The sequence below is a fragment of the Mirounga angustirostris genome, unplaced genomic scaffold (genome assembly GCF_029215605.1).
Source record: "Mirounga angustirostris isolate CCGP_5_RB_7025 unplaced genomic scaffold, mMirAng1.0.hap1 SCAF_7, whole genome shotgun sequence".
In the NCBI taxonomy this organism is placed as follows: Eukaryota; Metazoa; Chordata; class Mammalia; order Carnivora; family Phocidae; genus Mirounga; species Mirounga angustirostris.
The window spans coordinates 128825347-128841234 of NW_026991715.1; the positions used below are offsets into that span (position 1 = coordinate 128825347).

The 15888-nt window shown below is 46.5% G+C and overlaps 1 long non-coding RNA gene across 2 annotated transcripts; it reads right to left on the minus strand.

Annotated features, from left to right (window-relative positions):
• Nucleotides 1–8126: 8126 nt before the first annotated feature.
• On the minus strand, nt 8127–12802 carry LOC123834040 (uncharacterized). Of its 2 annotated transcripts, XR_010413338.1 has the most exons (4): nt 12005–12801; nt 10567–10627; nt 8896–9241; nt 8127–8649 (listed from the first exon to the last, which is right to left on the minus strand). It is a non-coding gene; the product is annotated as an uncharacterized LOC123834040 (long non-coding RNA). The 2 variants fall into 2 exon arrangements; XR_006788386.3 differs by having other exon boundaries at nt 8127–9241; nt 12005–12802.
• Between the last annotated feature and the right edge of the window lie 3086 nt (nt 12803–15888).

Consider the following 15888-nt stretch of genomic DNA (forward strand, 5'->3'; position numbering starts at 1 on the left):
CAAATTCTGTTCTAGTTCTAGACAGTGGGTAAAAGCGTATTACAACCGATGACGAACATTTCCAATGTAAGCCTAGCACCACCTATCCTTGCCTCTACAGGCCACACCAGATTCTCCAGCCTTGCAAGACTGGGCTGACAAGATCAAGCTAACCTCATCCTCTGATTTAGAAAGAGAGCACAGGTTTCAGAGTGAGAGGTGGCTCATCTAGGCTTTCACTCTGACCTGGAGACAGCTGACAAAGCACTGGGATGTCCCAGGTTCCTGTGCTCCAAGATGGCGGCAATCCTACCTACCACACAGGCTGCGGAAAGTGTTCTGAATTAGGGAAGCATTTAGCACAGTGCCTGGAACATAGTGATTGCTTTAAAAATGTTAAAGTTAAGGGATGCTGGGGTGGCTCAGCTGGTTGAGCGTCTGTCTTTGGCTCAGGTCATGGTCCTGGGGTCCTGGGATCAAGCCCCACACAGGGCTCCTTGCTCAGAGGGGAGCTTGCTTTTCCCTCTGCCTGCTGCTCCCCTTGCTTGTGCTCGCTCGCTCTCTCTCTGAGAAAGAAATAAATGAAATGTTTTTTTAAAAATGTTAAAGTTAAAATTATGTTCTTACTTCCCTAATTGAATTTTAAGATTGAAACAAGGATTATGTCTATCATCTTGTTTATATTTTTCCCTTACTGACAGCCCCTCTTCCCACCCACCTAGCACTGAGAATGAAGGAGTGCCACCCCACACACACCCCCAGGATAGCTACTGTCAAAAAAATGATAACAGAAAATATCAAATGTTGGAGACATATAGGAGAAATTGAAACCCTGTCTACTGTTGGCAGGAATGTAAAATGGTACACCACCATGGAAAACAGTAGTGGAGCTCCTCAATTAGCTAAAAACAGAACTATCCTATGATCCAGCTGTTCCATTTCTGAGTATTTACCCCAAAGAACTGAAAGCAGTGACCCATGTTCAGAACAGCATTATCCACGATAGCCAAAAGATGGAAGCAACCCAAGTGTCCGTCAACACAGAAGAGTGTATAAACGAAATGTGATTTGTATATTATGCACAAGTGCGTGTGCACGCACACACACACACACAGGAATATTATTCAGCCCTAAAAAGGAAGGAAATTCTCACACATGCTACAATGTGAATGACCCTTGAGGATGTTATGCTAAGTTAAATAAGTCAGTCACAAAAAGACAGATACTATATGGTTCCACACATATGAGGCGCCTAGAATCATCAGATTCATAGATTCAGAGAGTAGAATGGGGGTTGCCAGGAGCTAGGAGGAGCAGGGAATGAGGGGTTGTTGTTTAATGGGCATAGATTTTTGGTTTTGCAAGTTGCAAAGAGTTTTGGAGATGGGTTGCACAGCAATGTGAACATACTTAACACTATTGATCTATAGACCTAAAAATGGTTAAGATGATAAATTTTATGTTATGTGGGTTTTATCACAATTAAAAAACTTTTAAGTGAATGAATGTACTGATACATGTTTCAACATGAATGAACCTTGTAAACATTAGTTTAAGTGAAAGAAGTCCGTAACAACAGACCACATACTGTATGATTCTGTTTATATAAAATGTCCAGAAGAGGCAAATTCATGGAGACAGAAAGTAGACGAGTGGTTTACAGAGGCCAGAAGAGGAGGGGGGAATGAGAGGGAACAGTGAGTGCATGAGAGCTAACAGGTACAAGGTTTCTGTTTGGGGTGATGAAAATGTTCTAAAATTCAAGAGGAGAGATTCTAACTCTGTGAATACACTAAAAACTCCTGAATCGTACACTTTAAAAGAGTGACTTTTATGATATGTAAATTATATCTCAATAAAAGCTGTTGTTAAAAAATGCATGAACAAATGAGGTTCTAATTACATCCAGATCACTGGGATCGTTTTAATTCAGTGTCAATTCCAGGAGAAGGGAGGTTTGTCATGAATAATTTGGATCAAAAATACGGGTAACAAGAGGTTCAGATGGGTCTTCTTGGCAAACCTCAGTCTTGGTGTGCCATCTACATTTGAGATTTGTTGGCTAATGGCCTGAGGATTGCTAGAAGCCCTAAGTTTTGGCAACATGACCACGGGGCCCTCATCTCCCTAAAGCCACTGGTTTGTCTAACTATGGAATCTCTTTAGGGCACTGGGACTAGAAAGAGTACATCTATTCTCCCAGAAACACCTACTGAGAATTCCATTTATACTTGCCATTATAATGATGTAATTGCGGGGCGCCTGGGTGGCTCAGTCGGTTAAGCGGCTGCCTTCGGCTCAGGTCATGATCCCAGGGTCCTGGGATTGAGCCCCGCATCGGGCTCCCTGCTCAGCAGAGAGCCTACTTCTCCCTTTCCCCCTGCCTGCCGCTCTGCCCCCTTGTGCTATCTGTCAAATAAAGAAATTTAAAAATAATAATAATGATGATGATGATGATGTAATTGCATGCTACTCATTGATAATGTGCAAAGCAATCTCCTAGAGACCATAAACAAACAGCTGGTGAGCCACCTCCCTGCAAAATGCTAAAGGCAAATTCAAAAGATTTTTGTTAATGGGTTTTGCAAACCTTCTGCAGTAACCCCAGATGTGCAGCAAAGCAAATGTGGCAGCTCAGAAGCAAGAGTGACAAATTCTGTAACATGGCACATTGTCAGAACCAGTCAAGGGAGAAAACCCAAAGGCAGTGATGAGCCAGAAAGTGGAACTGCGATTCACTGGCAGGCCTTTTCTCCCATCGATGATCCAAACGTTTCATGCTTAAAAACACCTTCTGTCCCCCGAAGGCATTTTCATACAGCATGTAAATTCCAAGTTGCTTCTCCTCAAAATACTTTCCTCACCCACCCAACAGGAGCCTGTGAGACTCAATCAAGGAGATGTATGCGATCAAGGCCTGTGTACCTGTTGTCTGGCGGGCTTCCAGGGAGAGTTACGTCTAGTCCCCAAGACCACCAACCTGCACGGTACCAGGACCTGGCACCGAATTTCTGACAACCGGAATGGGCTTCTGGAACTGGGTCTTTGAAAAAATAGCAAAATGAATTAAGTATTTGAAAATTAACATACCATTCCTATGGCTTGAATACAAACATACAAACAATGTAGGCCCAGAAACAAGAATTATTTTAAGTGTAACAGGCATACTTTGGTTCATCGCCAATCGCTCTTGTCTGAGAGATTGATACACTCTTCAAACCCTGGCAAAGAAAGGCAATCCTGGGCCTGGCCAAGTTTGTCATCTGAACCCTGGGTCCCCTTCTGCGGCCACCTGTGGGTCCTAGCTGAGGCACAAAGGGCTCTGAGCTTTGTCTTAGTTCTTAGACACAGAACATGGGCTGGCTTTTTTTTTTTTTTTTTTTTTTAGATTTTATTTAATAATTTGACAGAGAGAGACACAGCGAGAGAGGGAACACAAGCAGGGGGAGTGTGAGAGGGAGAAGCAGGCTTCCTGCAGAGCAGGGAGCCCGATGCGGGGCTCGATCCCAGAACCCTGGGATCATGACCTGAGCCGAAGGCAGATGCTTAACAACTGAGCCACCCAGGTGCCCCATGGGCTGGCTTTATTGTCTGTGGTTGCTTCTTTTTTAAAAAAAATTTTTAGGGGGCGCCTGGGCGGCTCAGTGGGTTAAGCGACTGCCTTCGGCTCAGGTCATGATCCTGGACTCCCTGGATCGAGTCCTGCATCGGGCTCCCTGCTTGGCAGGGAGTCTGCTTCTCCCTCTGACCCTCCCCCCTCTCATGTGCTCTCTCTCATTCTCTCTCTCTCAAATAAATAAATAAATAAAATCTTTTAAAAAAAATTTTAGATTGAGATATAATTTACATGTCCTAAAATTCACCTTTTTAAAGTGTACAATTCAGTGGGTCTTAGTATATTCACAAAATTGTGTTGCTGAAACACTATCTGGTTTCAGAACATCAGCGTCACCCCAAAAGAAACCCCTTGCCCATCAGCAGTCACTCCCTACTCCCTCCCCCAGTCCCTGGCCACCACTAACCTACTTTCTATTTCTTTTTTTCTTTTTTTTTTTTTAAAGAGTTTATTTATTTATTTGAGACAGAGAGAATGAGAGAGAGCACATGAGAGGGGGGAGGGTCAGAGGGAGAAGCAGGCTTCCTGCTGAGCAGGGAGCCCGATGTGGGACTCGATCCAGGGACTCCAGGATCATGACCTGAGCCGAAGGCAGTCGCTTAACCAACTGAGCCACCCAGGCGCCCCCTACTTTCTGTTTCTATAGATTTTCTTATTCTGAACTTTTTTTTTTTTTAAGGTTTTATTTATTTATTTGAGAGAGAGCACGAGCAGGGGGAGCGGCAGGCAGAGGGAGAGGGAGAAGCAGACTCCCCGCTGAGCAAGGAGGCCAATGTAGGGCTCAATCCCAGGACCCTGATATCATGACCTGAGCCAAAGGCAGACGCTTAACTGACTAAGCCACCCAGGCGTCCCTGAACATTTCATATAAATATTTTAAATTCCTGAAAAATTCACTCCTCGTTTTTATCTGTTTCATATTTTGAAGCTCTGCAAATACATCACCAGTCTTATTCACCACTGCTTGCCCAGGACTTAGAACAATACATGACACGTAACAGTGGCTCAGTAAGTACCTAATGAATGAATCTTTCTGCTAAAAATTTGGCAAATCGAGTACTAAGGCATCGGTTCCTAAACCTGACTGTGTGTATCAACTGCCTTAACGAGTGTTTTTTAAAATATAGTCCACTGGGCCGTGCTGAATCAGCCTCTCTGGGGCCAGCATTGGAACTGCTGTTATTCAGTTTCCCTGGGTGACGTTGACAGAGCTTTCCACAGACCCTTGCCTGGTTTCCACTGCCCTGAGAAGTGTTGTCTTTGGACACAGGGCCAATGACTTCCATGGTTATCCTCCCAGGCCTAGGGGATCTCACTCTGGTCCAGAGGTACATGGTCAGGGCTCTCCTTCTGGATCCATTGGCATTCCAGTCCACTGATCATTACTGGCTTCACTCCAACTGTAGACCTTTCAATGTGACCAGTGATTCTCCATGTCTGGAGTGCACCACAGGTCAGTTTTTCCCAATTCCTCTACCTTAGGCCTGCTTCCTTATTTTAGGTAACAGAGATTGAAGCCATGCTAGTTTGAACAACAGAAGTTCTCCGTGGATGCAGAAAAGAATCTCGCCACTTCTTACATTCTATGACTGTCCTCCCTACTCCCCAAGGACTTGAGGGAGAAGCACATGCCATGCAAGAAAGTTTAAGGTTCCTCTTTACCCTCCACCTCCCAGAAAGGGGCAGGAGTTCCCACAGACTCAGACTCAGCTCATCTTTCGAAGTCAAGTTTCTTTCCCACTGAGGATGGACCTAAAGAGAAAGAACTCCTGACTCACCTTTATTTGCTTGCTCAAATTTTACTTCCCCTTTTCTTACAGAAAGGACTTTGTCATATCGGCAAATTTAAAGATTCTCTAGAGACTTCCAGCTATTTATCTATAGTCAGAGGAGGCCCAGAGGGTGAGGAAGACCGGGGTATGGCAGTGGGGTTGCCCCTTAGGGCAGAGCGGGCGTAGCAGAGTAGGGGTGGGAGTAGGAGTCAGTAAGGGGAGGGAAGTGGGGGACAGGGAGGCAGAGCGAGGCTAGATGACCACGAGGTAGAGCCCAGTCAACAAAGCACGGTATCCATGAATGTACAGCAATTTCCAATCCCAGTTCAAGGAAACCGCGGCACCAGGGACTTGCGAAGTCTCAGGACAGACAGCTTCACAGGCCTGCAAAGCATAGCAACATAGACTCTGCGGCACTCTGCCACTCAAAATGTGGTCCTCCACCAGCAGCAGCATTTGTTAGAAATGGAGAATCTCAGGTCCCACCACGCAACTTAACAAGATCCCTGCGTGATTTGAACACGCACTGAAGTGCTCAGAACCAGCTTGGGAACAAGCACAACTCGATGTTAAAACCCGGTAGATGACTTGACTGAGGCTGGGACTAAGACACTCTCAAGTTGTAGTGCACAGGAGAATTGCCTGGAAGGCTTCTGATTCAGCAGACTTTGGGTGGGGACAGGATTCTATAGTTTCAGGAAGCACACGGGTGATTCTGACTCCAGATGTACAAACTGGTTTAGTTCTGGGCAGATGACATGAGGTTCCCACCTATGTGTGTGCAGAATAATATTTTGAACCCTTAACTAATTTTTTCCATTTTTCTCTCTTCTCTCTTTTACCCATTTCCAGCACATAAATCTATTTCATGCCTCTTGCCATTTGGGAGGGCAAAAGCAAAAAAGAATGAGGGGGACAGACAGGCCAACTTCTTCCTGACTGTGGCTTCTAGACGCCTAAAGCCCAGAGTGGTACTGAGAAGAGTCAGTCAGGGCCAGATGTTTGGAAGTGGGATTGGAGGAGGGGCACTTCTCCACTCCAGAAAAAATTGCTTTGTGCTGGGTAAAAAGAGGGATGGACAACCAGTATCCTCAGATGTCACTGAGGCCAAGGGCCTGGGGCTCTGTGCCCTAATTGCTGCAGAGAAGTTCATGTCTCAGGGGGATTCCACTGCCCTCAAGACTAAGAATGGAGTAACACGGGAAAGGCCGTGGGACTTGCAGGAACCAAGTGGACAGGAATGAGGGGCATCCCAGGTGCAACCTGCATCAACTGGTATGTTGGAGGGATGGTCCTGGCAGACACCTACGTGGACAGATGACCTGAAGATCAGATAGACCCTCCCTGCCCCCATCATCACACTTCTGCGTTCATAAGCCCTACAGATGCAGATTTAAACTCAAATAAATGCCCGGGGTACTGAGTGTGAAGCCCCGGTGGATTAGGCACTTGGAATTCAGTTGTTATAGAAAATAAAGAAAGCCAGAATGTGGAGTGAAAATTGCACAAGGCACAGAGGAAAGCTGGGGCGACTTCAACTCAAGAACAGCTTCCAAATGACCCTCCTCTGGGGGCCCTCCTATGGCACCTCTAGGGCAGCAGAACCTCTCACCACTGCCTCCACCTTTTCTCCTCAGAATCCCCAGCTTCTCCCCCTCAAACATCCTATTTTCTTTATGCGTTCTTCATTTTCTTTCTTCTCCTCAAAATTGCCTCTAATGGGCCAGGAGGAAAAAAACTCCCTGACCCTTCAAAACTAAAGTCTCAAGAGCAACGAAGAAGCAGCCATTCTCTTTTTGACCCACTTTCTCCTGGGAAAGGAGAAGCCACTTTTCAAAACATTGCTCCACCTTCCCTCCCTGGAGGGGAGTGTGAACCCCATGAAGGCCTGTCCCCGTGAGGTATTCCTGGGGCCACAGAAAAGGGCAAAATGCTCTGTATTCAAACAAGATGAGCCTTCGCATCTCCTACCCAAGTATTCTTACCAACGTTGTTTTTAATTTGAGGTCAAGATGAAAAATGTGTTAGCTTTTGAGGAAAATGCCCGCTAATAACGGCTAAGATAGGGTCCCCGTTTCCACCCCTTCCTTCCCCAGTGAGGAAGGGCAGCTTCCCTCAAGATTCCAGGTCTTTGTGTGACCAGAAATGTCTACCCCAGAAAGACGATTTCATACTCACAGCATTTGCCCAGTAATTGTTTACGGAAGTGGAAGTGTCAAAGGAATTCCAGGACTAGGAGTGGCCTGCCAGGGGCAACAGCACCCCAACTTCCCCTTCCTGAGGTGAGACCAGCATGGAGGGAGAAGCCCGCTGAGCACAAGAAGGAAATCCCACACACATTTGCCAGCTCTGTTATTTCTGGGCAAGAACTTTCCCTACTTAATCCCAAAAACAACAGGGGCTGGCCTTGTGCCAGCCCCACCTCCCCACACCTGCCTCAAGCCTCTCCAAGGCTGCCTCAGGGCTCCCTGGGGACGGCAGTGGGCTGCTCCCCCCTCCTCCAAACCCAGCATGATTTTTGTTCACTCTTTTCCAGGCTCAAAGAAGTGGAACAAGCTGTCTGAAAGTGGGTACAGACCGCTAACATAAGTGACTCCAATCACAAGCACCACCTCAAATTACAGCCTGCCCCGCACTTCCTCATTCTTTTCATCATCTCGCAGAGGTACGTACGGGGGTCTCCTGCACTTACAGCCCTCCTAGCATGGCTACAGCCACACTATGTCACACTGTGACCTCGCCACACCTCGGTGGGACAGGCAACTGCGGGGGAGCCCATCGGTTGTAGGGCGTCTGACTGCAGTCACGCGGGCAGAGAGGAGAAAGAGAGAAGGTACGGAGGGAAGAAACTATGAGCTAGGAAAGTGAGAGACCACCGGCCAGTCCTGGCTCCTGATACTGGGAGCCACTGGGTTTCATAAAGCACCCCTGTGCATCACCCCAGTATCTTATGTCTGCCTCAGAGCAACACTGTGTCTTCACTAGATTGTCTCTCTCGTGATTATCCAGGATCTCTTTGACACCAGAGACTTTTTTTTTTTTTTTAAGATTTTATTTATTTGAGAGAGAGAGAATGAGAGACAGAGAGCATGAGAGGGAGGAGGGTCAGAGGGAGAAGCAGACTCCCTGCCAAGCAGGGAGCCCGATGCAGGACTCGATCCAGGGAGTCCAGGATCATGACCTGAGCTGAAGGCAGTCGCTTAACCAACGGAGCCACCCAGGCACCCGACACCAGAGACTTTTTTTACTCATATTTGTAACTTCAGCCCTTGATGGAGAAGTCTGTCACAGAAAAGATGAGTCAGGTGTCAGTTGAATGAATGAAAGACAACTCGATTATCCCACATTATCCTTAAAGAGCTCATGTCTCGCGACCATAGTCGTTCAACATTATGTTTGATGATTTTGTGTGTGTGTGCACGCACACACACACACACACACACAAGTTAAATATCTTTTCTTCCATCCATGCCGTCACATTTGCCTTTGTGGCAGCCTGGCAACACAGGGCTCCTCAGTGGTACTCACGCCTGTGGAATCCACAGCAAGACGTTCCAGAGTGAGGTCCCACCTCGCAGTCGTTCTCCCTCTCGGCATCGGCCCCCCACGTCCTGCTGCAGAGACTAGCAAATTACCAGCCTTGTTTGGGGCTCGAGCACAGGCAGGTGACCCAGTCCTTACTCCTGGGACTTGCCGTGGCTTCTGTTGAGAACCTCTGCGAAACCAGGGCCTCCTTGATAAACGAAGAGACCGGCTGGGAACACTCCGCTCTTCTTGCTGGAGACAAGGCCTCATGAGGCTGTGATGCCTGGAGCCCCAGAGTGATTTTAAAACCCTGAAGGGAGAGCCGAATCACTACGTTGCACACCTGAAACTAATAGAACATGGTATGTCAACCCTGCTGGAATTTTAAAATTAATTAATTTTTTAAAATCCTGAAGGGAGATGTCACCAAAACGTTGAGAGTGGCAGAGCAGGAAAACAGAAAGAGCCTGGGTGCTTAACAACTGTCCTCGAAGGTATCCATGTTCTCATCCCCGAAACCTGCAAATCTTACTTTATTTAACAAAAGGGACTTTGCAGGTGCAATTAAGAGTCTTCAAATAAGAGGCTATCCTGAATTTTCTGGGTGGGCCCTCACTGTCACCACAAGGGTCCTTAGGACAGGGAGGCCGAGGGGGGTTTGACTGCAGGATGTGCGATGTTGCAGCATCTCAAGGAGGGGGCCGCGGGCCAGGGAATGTGGGCAGCCTTCAGAAGCTAACAGAGGCAAAGAAATAGATTCTTCCCTAGAGCTTCCAGAAAATATCAGCCCTGCCAACTGACACTAGTCCAGTGAAACTGATTGCAGACTTCTGGCCTCCACAACTGTAAGAGAATAAATTTGTGTTGGTTTTTTTTTCAAGATTTTGTTTGTTTGTTTGTTTAGAGAGAGTGGTGGGGGAGGGAGAGAATCTCAGGCAGACCGCTCACTGAGCAAGGAGCCCAACACTGGGCTTGATCTCATGACCCTGAGATCATGACCTGAGCTGAAATCAAGAGTCCAGACGCTTAACTGACTGAGCCACCCAGATGCCCCTGAAGTGACATCATTTTTTTAATGCCTATGCTTTAAAACTGTTTTCAGCAGGCTTGTTGTTACTTGTACCCCCAAAGCATCCTAAATAACACTTTTAGCATGACTTTTAGCATGATGGGTGTGGGGGCATCATAGGATGTTGATTCAGCTGTTAATAAAGAATTTAAAAAAAAATAGAGCAGAGGACACCTGGGTGGCTTAGTCAGTTTAGCATCCAACTCTTGATCTCAGCTTAGGATCTTGATCTCAGGGTTGTGAGTTCAAGCCCTGTGTTGGGCTCCATGCTGGGTGTGGAGCCTACGTAAAGGAAAAAAAAAAAAAATAGAGGGCTAGTAGGGCAGTTCAGGTTCAAGAGCTTCATTCAGAACCAGGCTTCATGTATCTAGCATACTGAGTACTTCCTACCTTATTTTTTTAGTACTGGTAAAATAAGTAGCAATATTTTTGAATGATCAAAAAAGTGTACCTTCTGCTCTGCCATTCCTGTGGTGGGGCCCTCATCCTCATGGCCCATCGGGGTTTGTCACACTATAAGCAGGCGAAGGGAAGAGGAGAAGGCCCGGGAGAGGGCACATCAGGAAAGCGGCACGTCTACTCAGTAGACGTGTAGTAGTACTTACATGTCTGAGGCCCATGCCTACGTGTCAGGGAAGCTGGAGGTCTGTATTCCCAGGTGCCCAACTGGAAACGCAGAAAAAGAAGGGGAAAGCACACATTCAGGGACAACGGATGGTCGTCTGAGGAGTTCTGTGTTGCCGAGTACATGAACATTCAGGTTAAAATCAAGGAAGCGGGCGCCTGGGTGGCTCAGTTGGTTAAGTGACTGCCTTCGGCTCAGGTCATGATCCTGGAGTCTCGGATCGAGTCCCGCATCGGGCTCCCTGCTCGGCAGGGAGCCTGCTTCTCCCTCTCACCCTCCTCCCTCTCATGTGCTGTCTGTCTCTCTCATTCTCTCTGTCTCAAATAAATAAATCTTTAAAAAATTAATTAATTAATTAATTAATTAAATTCTCTCTCTCTCATTCTGTCTGTCTCAAATAAATAAATAAATAAATCTTTAATTAATTAATTAATTAATTAATTAATTAAAATCAAGGAAGCCTCCGCATCTCAGTGGTCACCCAGCACCCCTCCCGGTCCACTGCCACGGCTGACAATTGATGTACTATTAATTGGTAGCAGCAGAACCTGCAGTATATAAGAAAGATAGGCGGGGCACCTGGGTGACTCAGTGGGTTGGGCGTCTGCCTTGGGCTCAGGTGGTGATCTCCAGGTCCTGGGATCGAACCCCCCATCGGGGCCCCCTGCTCAGCGGGGAGCCTGCTTCTCCTTCTCTCTCTGCCCCCTCCCCCGGTCGTGCTCTCTGTCTCTCTCTTAAATAAATAAAACCTTAAAAAAAAAAAAAAAGGAAAGAAAGAAAGATAGCTGCGGTGGTGCCCTTCCCCCTTACCTTCCCCTCACCGCCCAGGGCACCTCTTTGGGACATCAGTGTTCAGGGAACACATTTTGAAACAATGCATCCGCCTAAGAGGAAGCAAAACCGTATACTGCCAGACATAGTCATTCTCGGGGATTCCCGAGGCTTGGAGTCTATTTCTCTTGCTGGAACCACACGCACTCACACGCACAGACACCCCACGCCCAACCTTCGGTAAAGAAGCTGCACTAGGGGGCGCCTGGGTGGCTCAGTTGGTTGGGCGACTGCCTTCGGCTCAGGTCATGATCCTGGAGTCCCGGGATCGAGTCCCGCGTCGGGCTCCCTGCTCGGCGGGGAGTCTGCTTCTCCCTCTGACCCTCCCCCCTCTCATGTGCTCTCTCTCATTCTCATTCTCTCTGTCTCAAATAAATAAATAAAACCTTAAAAAAAAAAAAAAGAAGCTGCACTAGGCAGGGCTCGGTATGTTTTAGAGCCACTCACTCCAGGGGAAACAGAGGCCGGAGCACCCTGCTCAGCAAGGGAGAAGCCATTTTTAATTATCCTCCGAAGCCCTAAGCCTGCGGCGCTGTCTGGGGCCAGCGTGAATGCTGGTTGTCATGGCACTGCCTCGAATTACTTACGTCTGCAAGGGCCCATCACGTGCCGCTCCCGTACGCTGGGGCCACGTCTCTCTTCCTACTGTTTGTTGATTGATGCTCGAGCTCTGCACCAGGAATAGAGTTCAATCAGCAGGGAAGCAAAGCCGCGTGTCGCCACGTCTCCTGCTTAGCTGATACATAAGTGACCAGGGCCTGGAAATACTTGAACGAGAGATCCAGGCTCTGTTCACAGTTCTCCACTGTGTGGCTTGGGGCAAATCCTTTCATTTCTCTGTGCCTCGGATTCCTCGGCTGCGCAATCAAAGAGATGGACTAGAATGTCTCCAGGGTCTCCTGATCTCCTGATCTCCTGATGTAACCGTCTCTGATTCCTGCGTGCTGTTTTGAAGCTGCAGAGATGAGCAGAGAGATCTGCAGACGATGAGCCTCCAAGTGGGAGTGAGGCAATTCCTGTCAACTGTTGCACTGTCCTCCCAGCGCCGACTGTTTCTGAAACTCCCCTCCAGCACCTCCGGGCTGCTACAGATTTGTTTAGAGTCGATTCGCTGGCAAGATGCCACTTGCCTAAAGGTCCCCTCTGATATACTAAGGGGACTGTTTTCAGCTTGAGTTGAGTCTTTATTCGCCTTGAAATGATTTCTTCTTGGAATAGTCCGTGGTTCGATGCTCAGGAGTTCGGTCCCAGAGATTGTTATCCCCCCGAATAAATTCTAAAACTAGAGAAAGATACCCGTGGGAGGCTGGCCTCTTGACCTGTTGCAGAATAGTATCTCATGGGATCAAGAGAGCAGTGAAGAAATAGCTCTGATATTTGTCTGATGAGTGTGCAGCTGATTTCACCAGCCATAATACAAATGAGGTCCTCTTTATAGTTCTGATTACTTTGTCCTGACCCCTAGGCCTCACTTGCCGATTGCAGGGATGGGGGATCTCACCCTCCAAGTCTCCTCCCTACCCCACCTCAGTTATTTCTGGGAATCCCCACGGGACGTCTCGTGTATATCCACAGAACAAAAATATGGCCTGGGAAGCAAAGGGATACAACAGGAGTAAGGTGTCTTGGCATAAGGCAGGGCTACACACGTCTCGGGGAAAAAATCTAGGGCTTGGATAACTTCACTGTCTCAATAACAAGGTTGAATCCCTCAGTTTGCCTGACCAGGGGTGAGCGGAAGCTCGAGGCAGACTTCCCAGAGAAGGGAAGGATCTTATGGGCTGACTCCTGAAGGAGATGCTAAGTCAAATGATGCTGGTCAAATGCAAATCAAATTCAAAGCAGGTAGCTGCTGCCTTGCTCCCTGACTCATTGAACACCCCCCTTTCAACTGGAAATTTTCAATTTGTTCATTCATTCTGTTTTTGTTTTTTTTTTTTAATTGTCCAATACTTAGAATTAAGGCAAAAAGATGATTCCATGTCCTTCCAATGTCATGTTGGAGCATTGCCCAGCAGACCTACCCAAGCATTATTCCTCTAAAGAATGTACCTTTGTTTGACTTATTACTTATTATCATTGGGGCCCAGCTTCTGTGAAGTTACCTGTTAATTTGTAGGGTTTTGTCCATTAGAGATGCAAATGATTCAGAAGAGAAGATAACTCCAAATGTTACAGTTTCTTGCCCTTTAGGACATTAACCAGATTTACCTCTAACCAAACCAACTTATCTCATCATGCCTCCTGACTCTGTTCCTAGAATTCTCCTTAGACCAGCTGTATTATCTTGCTGGTTCCTTCATTAAATGGATTAAGTAAATATTTGATACATGCTCACTATATGTTTGATGAGCATCATGTTTTCAACTCTTGGAAAATTACCCTTTGACATTCCCTTAACAGATATGTGTTGAGCAATTCTTACAGGCAAAGCACTGTGTTCAGGGCAGGTGATAGAACAGAGAACAAGATAGACAAGGTCTCTGCCCTCATGGAGCAAACATTCTGGAGGAGAGAAAATCTGTAAATAAATCAATACATTACGGATTGTGATGATGTGTAATGAAGAAAAATACCAAAGATGCTGTGACAGATCGATGGGAGACCTGGTCAAGACAGGCCTCTCCTTCCTTGAAAGACATTAAGCTGAGATTTGAAGGAGGGAAACCAGCCCTGCAAAGAAGCAGGGGAAAGAGCTGAGAGGTAAAAGAAATGACAAGCTCAAGACCCTGCAGGGGAGGTTGGTGTCCCGGGAACTAGAAGGCCCAGGCTAGAGTGAAATGAATCAAAGGAAAGATGGCATGGGATAAGATCATAGAAGTAGTGTGGAACTTAGAATTTAATGTCAGTACTTGTCATTTACTAAGAACTAAGGAAGGAAGAAGGGGAGGAGGGTTCACCAGTCACAAGCTGGGTGGCCCCCACACCTTAGTAATTTTAATATGTCAAATTATCTATAGGAGTTCTTTTAGCTTTCTTAATGTTAACATCTTTCATACCATGGCACATTTCTCAAAAATAAGAAATTAATATTGTACAGTCCTATTAACTACAGTTTATTTGGATTTCTCCAGTTTTACCACTAAATGATTCCTTCTATTCCAGGACCTAATCCAGGATTAGGAAATTCAGGATTTCCTTTTTGGCTGGAGAAGCAGCACCATTCTTGCCCTTGGGGACTGTGGGATTTGCACTCCCACTCCCAGCTTTTGTTTTCCTGTGGGCCTCACCACCTTGGCTCTTGTCACTTGTCATGTCTCCTTGATCTCCTCCGGGCAATGAAAGTTTCTTGGTCTTTTTGTATTTCTCTTGAAGAGTGCCAGGTATTTTATAGAATGTTTCTGAGTTTGGGTTTGTCTGATGGTTTCTCAGGATTAAACTGAAGGTATAGATTTGGGGAAAAAAAAACAACAGAGACGATATGACAGGTTTTCTTTTAACATAGATATACTCAAGAACCTGGCTGACAATTGTCCTGTGACATTTAGGGGAGGAGAGATTTTGTGACATTCAGGAAAAGAAGGGGAAGGGTCATGAAACTGAGGTTAGGGAGAAGGATGTCATGTTATTCCACAGAGGAAGGGAAATATGATTATAAGTTAGCAAATTCAAAAGGCTGGCTTCAGTGAAAGATAATGGATGCATTACCTATCGATGGAACACACTGGTAAAAACTTACAGAGCCGGGACTTTCTCAAGATTTCAGCTTCTCCTCTAATTGGCAGTTGAGGTAACATGAAACTTCCTTATGGGGGGTTGGTTTTCTTTATCAAGAATCAAGGTTATGGTCATACATGATCATGTTTGAATTTTATTCTAAGACCAAAAGGAAGTTGACGAAGGGTTTTAGGCTGGAGACCGGTACTCCAAGCTGAGAAAACAGCATAGGGAAAGGCATGAGGGGTGAGGGGGCACTTGGCACACTGGAGTAAATGGATTGCCTGAAGGGTAAGGTAAACAGAAAGGAACTGTGAAAAACAAGGTTGAAAAGGAATCAGTAGAGATGCCTGGGTGGTTAGGTCAGTTAAGCATCTGCCTTCAGCTCAGGTCATGATCCCAGGGTCCTGGGATCGAGCCCCTCATCAGGCTCCCTTCTCAGTGGGGAGCCTGCTTCTCCCTCTCCTCCCTGCTCGTGCTCTCTCTCACTATCTCTGTCATTATTTCTGTCTCTGTCTCTCTCTCTCAAATAAATAAAATCTTAAAAAAGAAAGAAAAAGAAAAAGAATCAGTAGTCAGAGCAGGAGGGGCCTTTTATCCCATGTGAAAGCATTTTGGATCTGATAAATGATCCAGAAGTCAACAGTTGACTTCATTCTGGACCTTGGTCCAAAAACCACTCTATCCAATTATTTTGCAGGGTCAAGTCACTGATTTTAAGGAATCACTGGGCAAAAGAGCAGGTGGGATTCTACAAGTTCATCCATTGCTCAAATGCCACATCTTATCACTGGGTCAAGTGTGTTAGCTGATG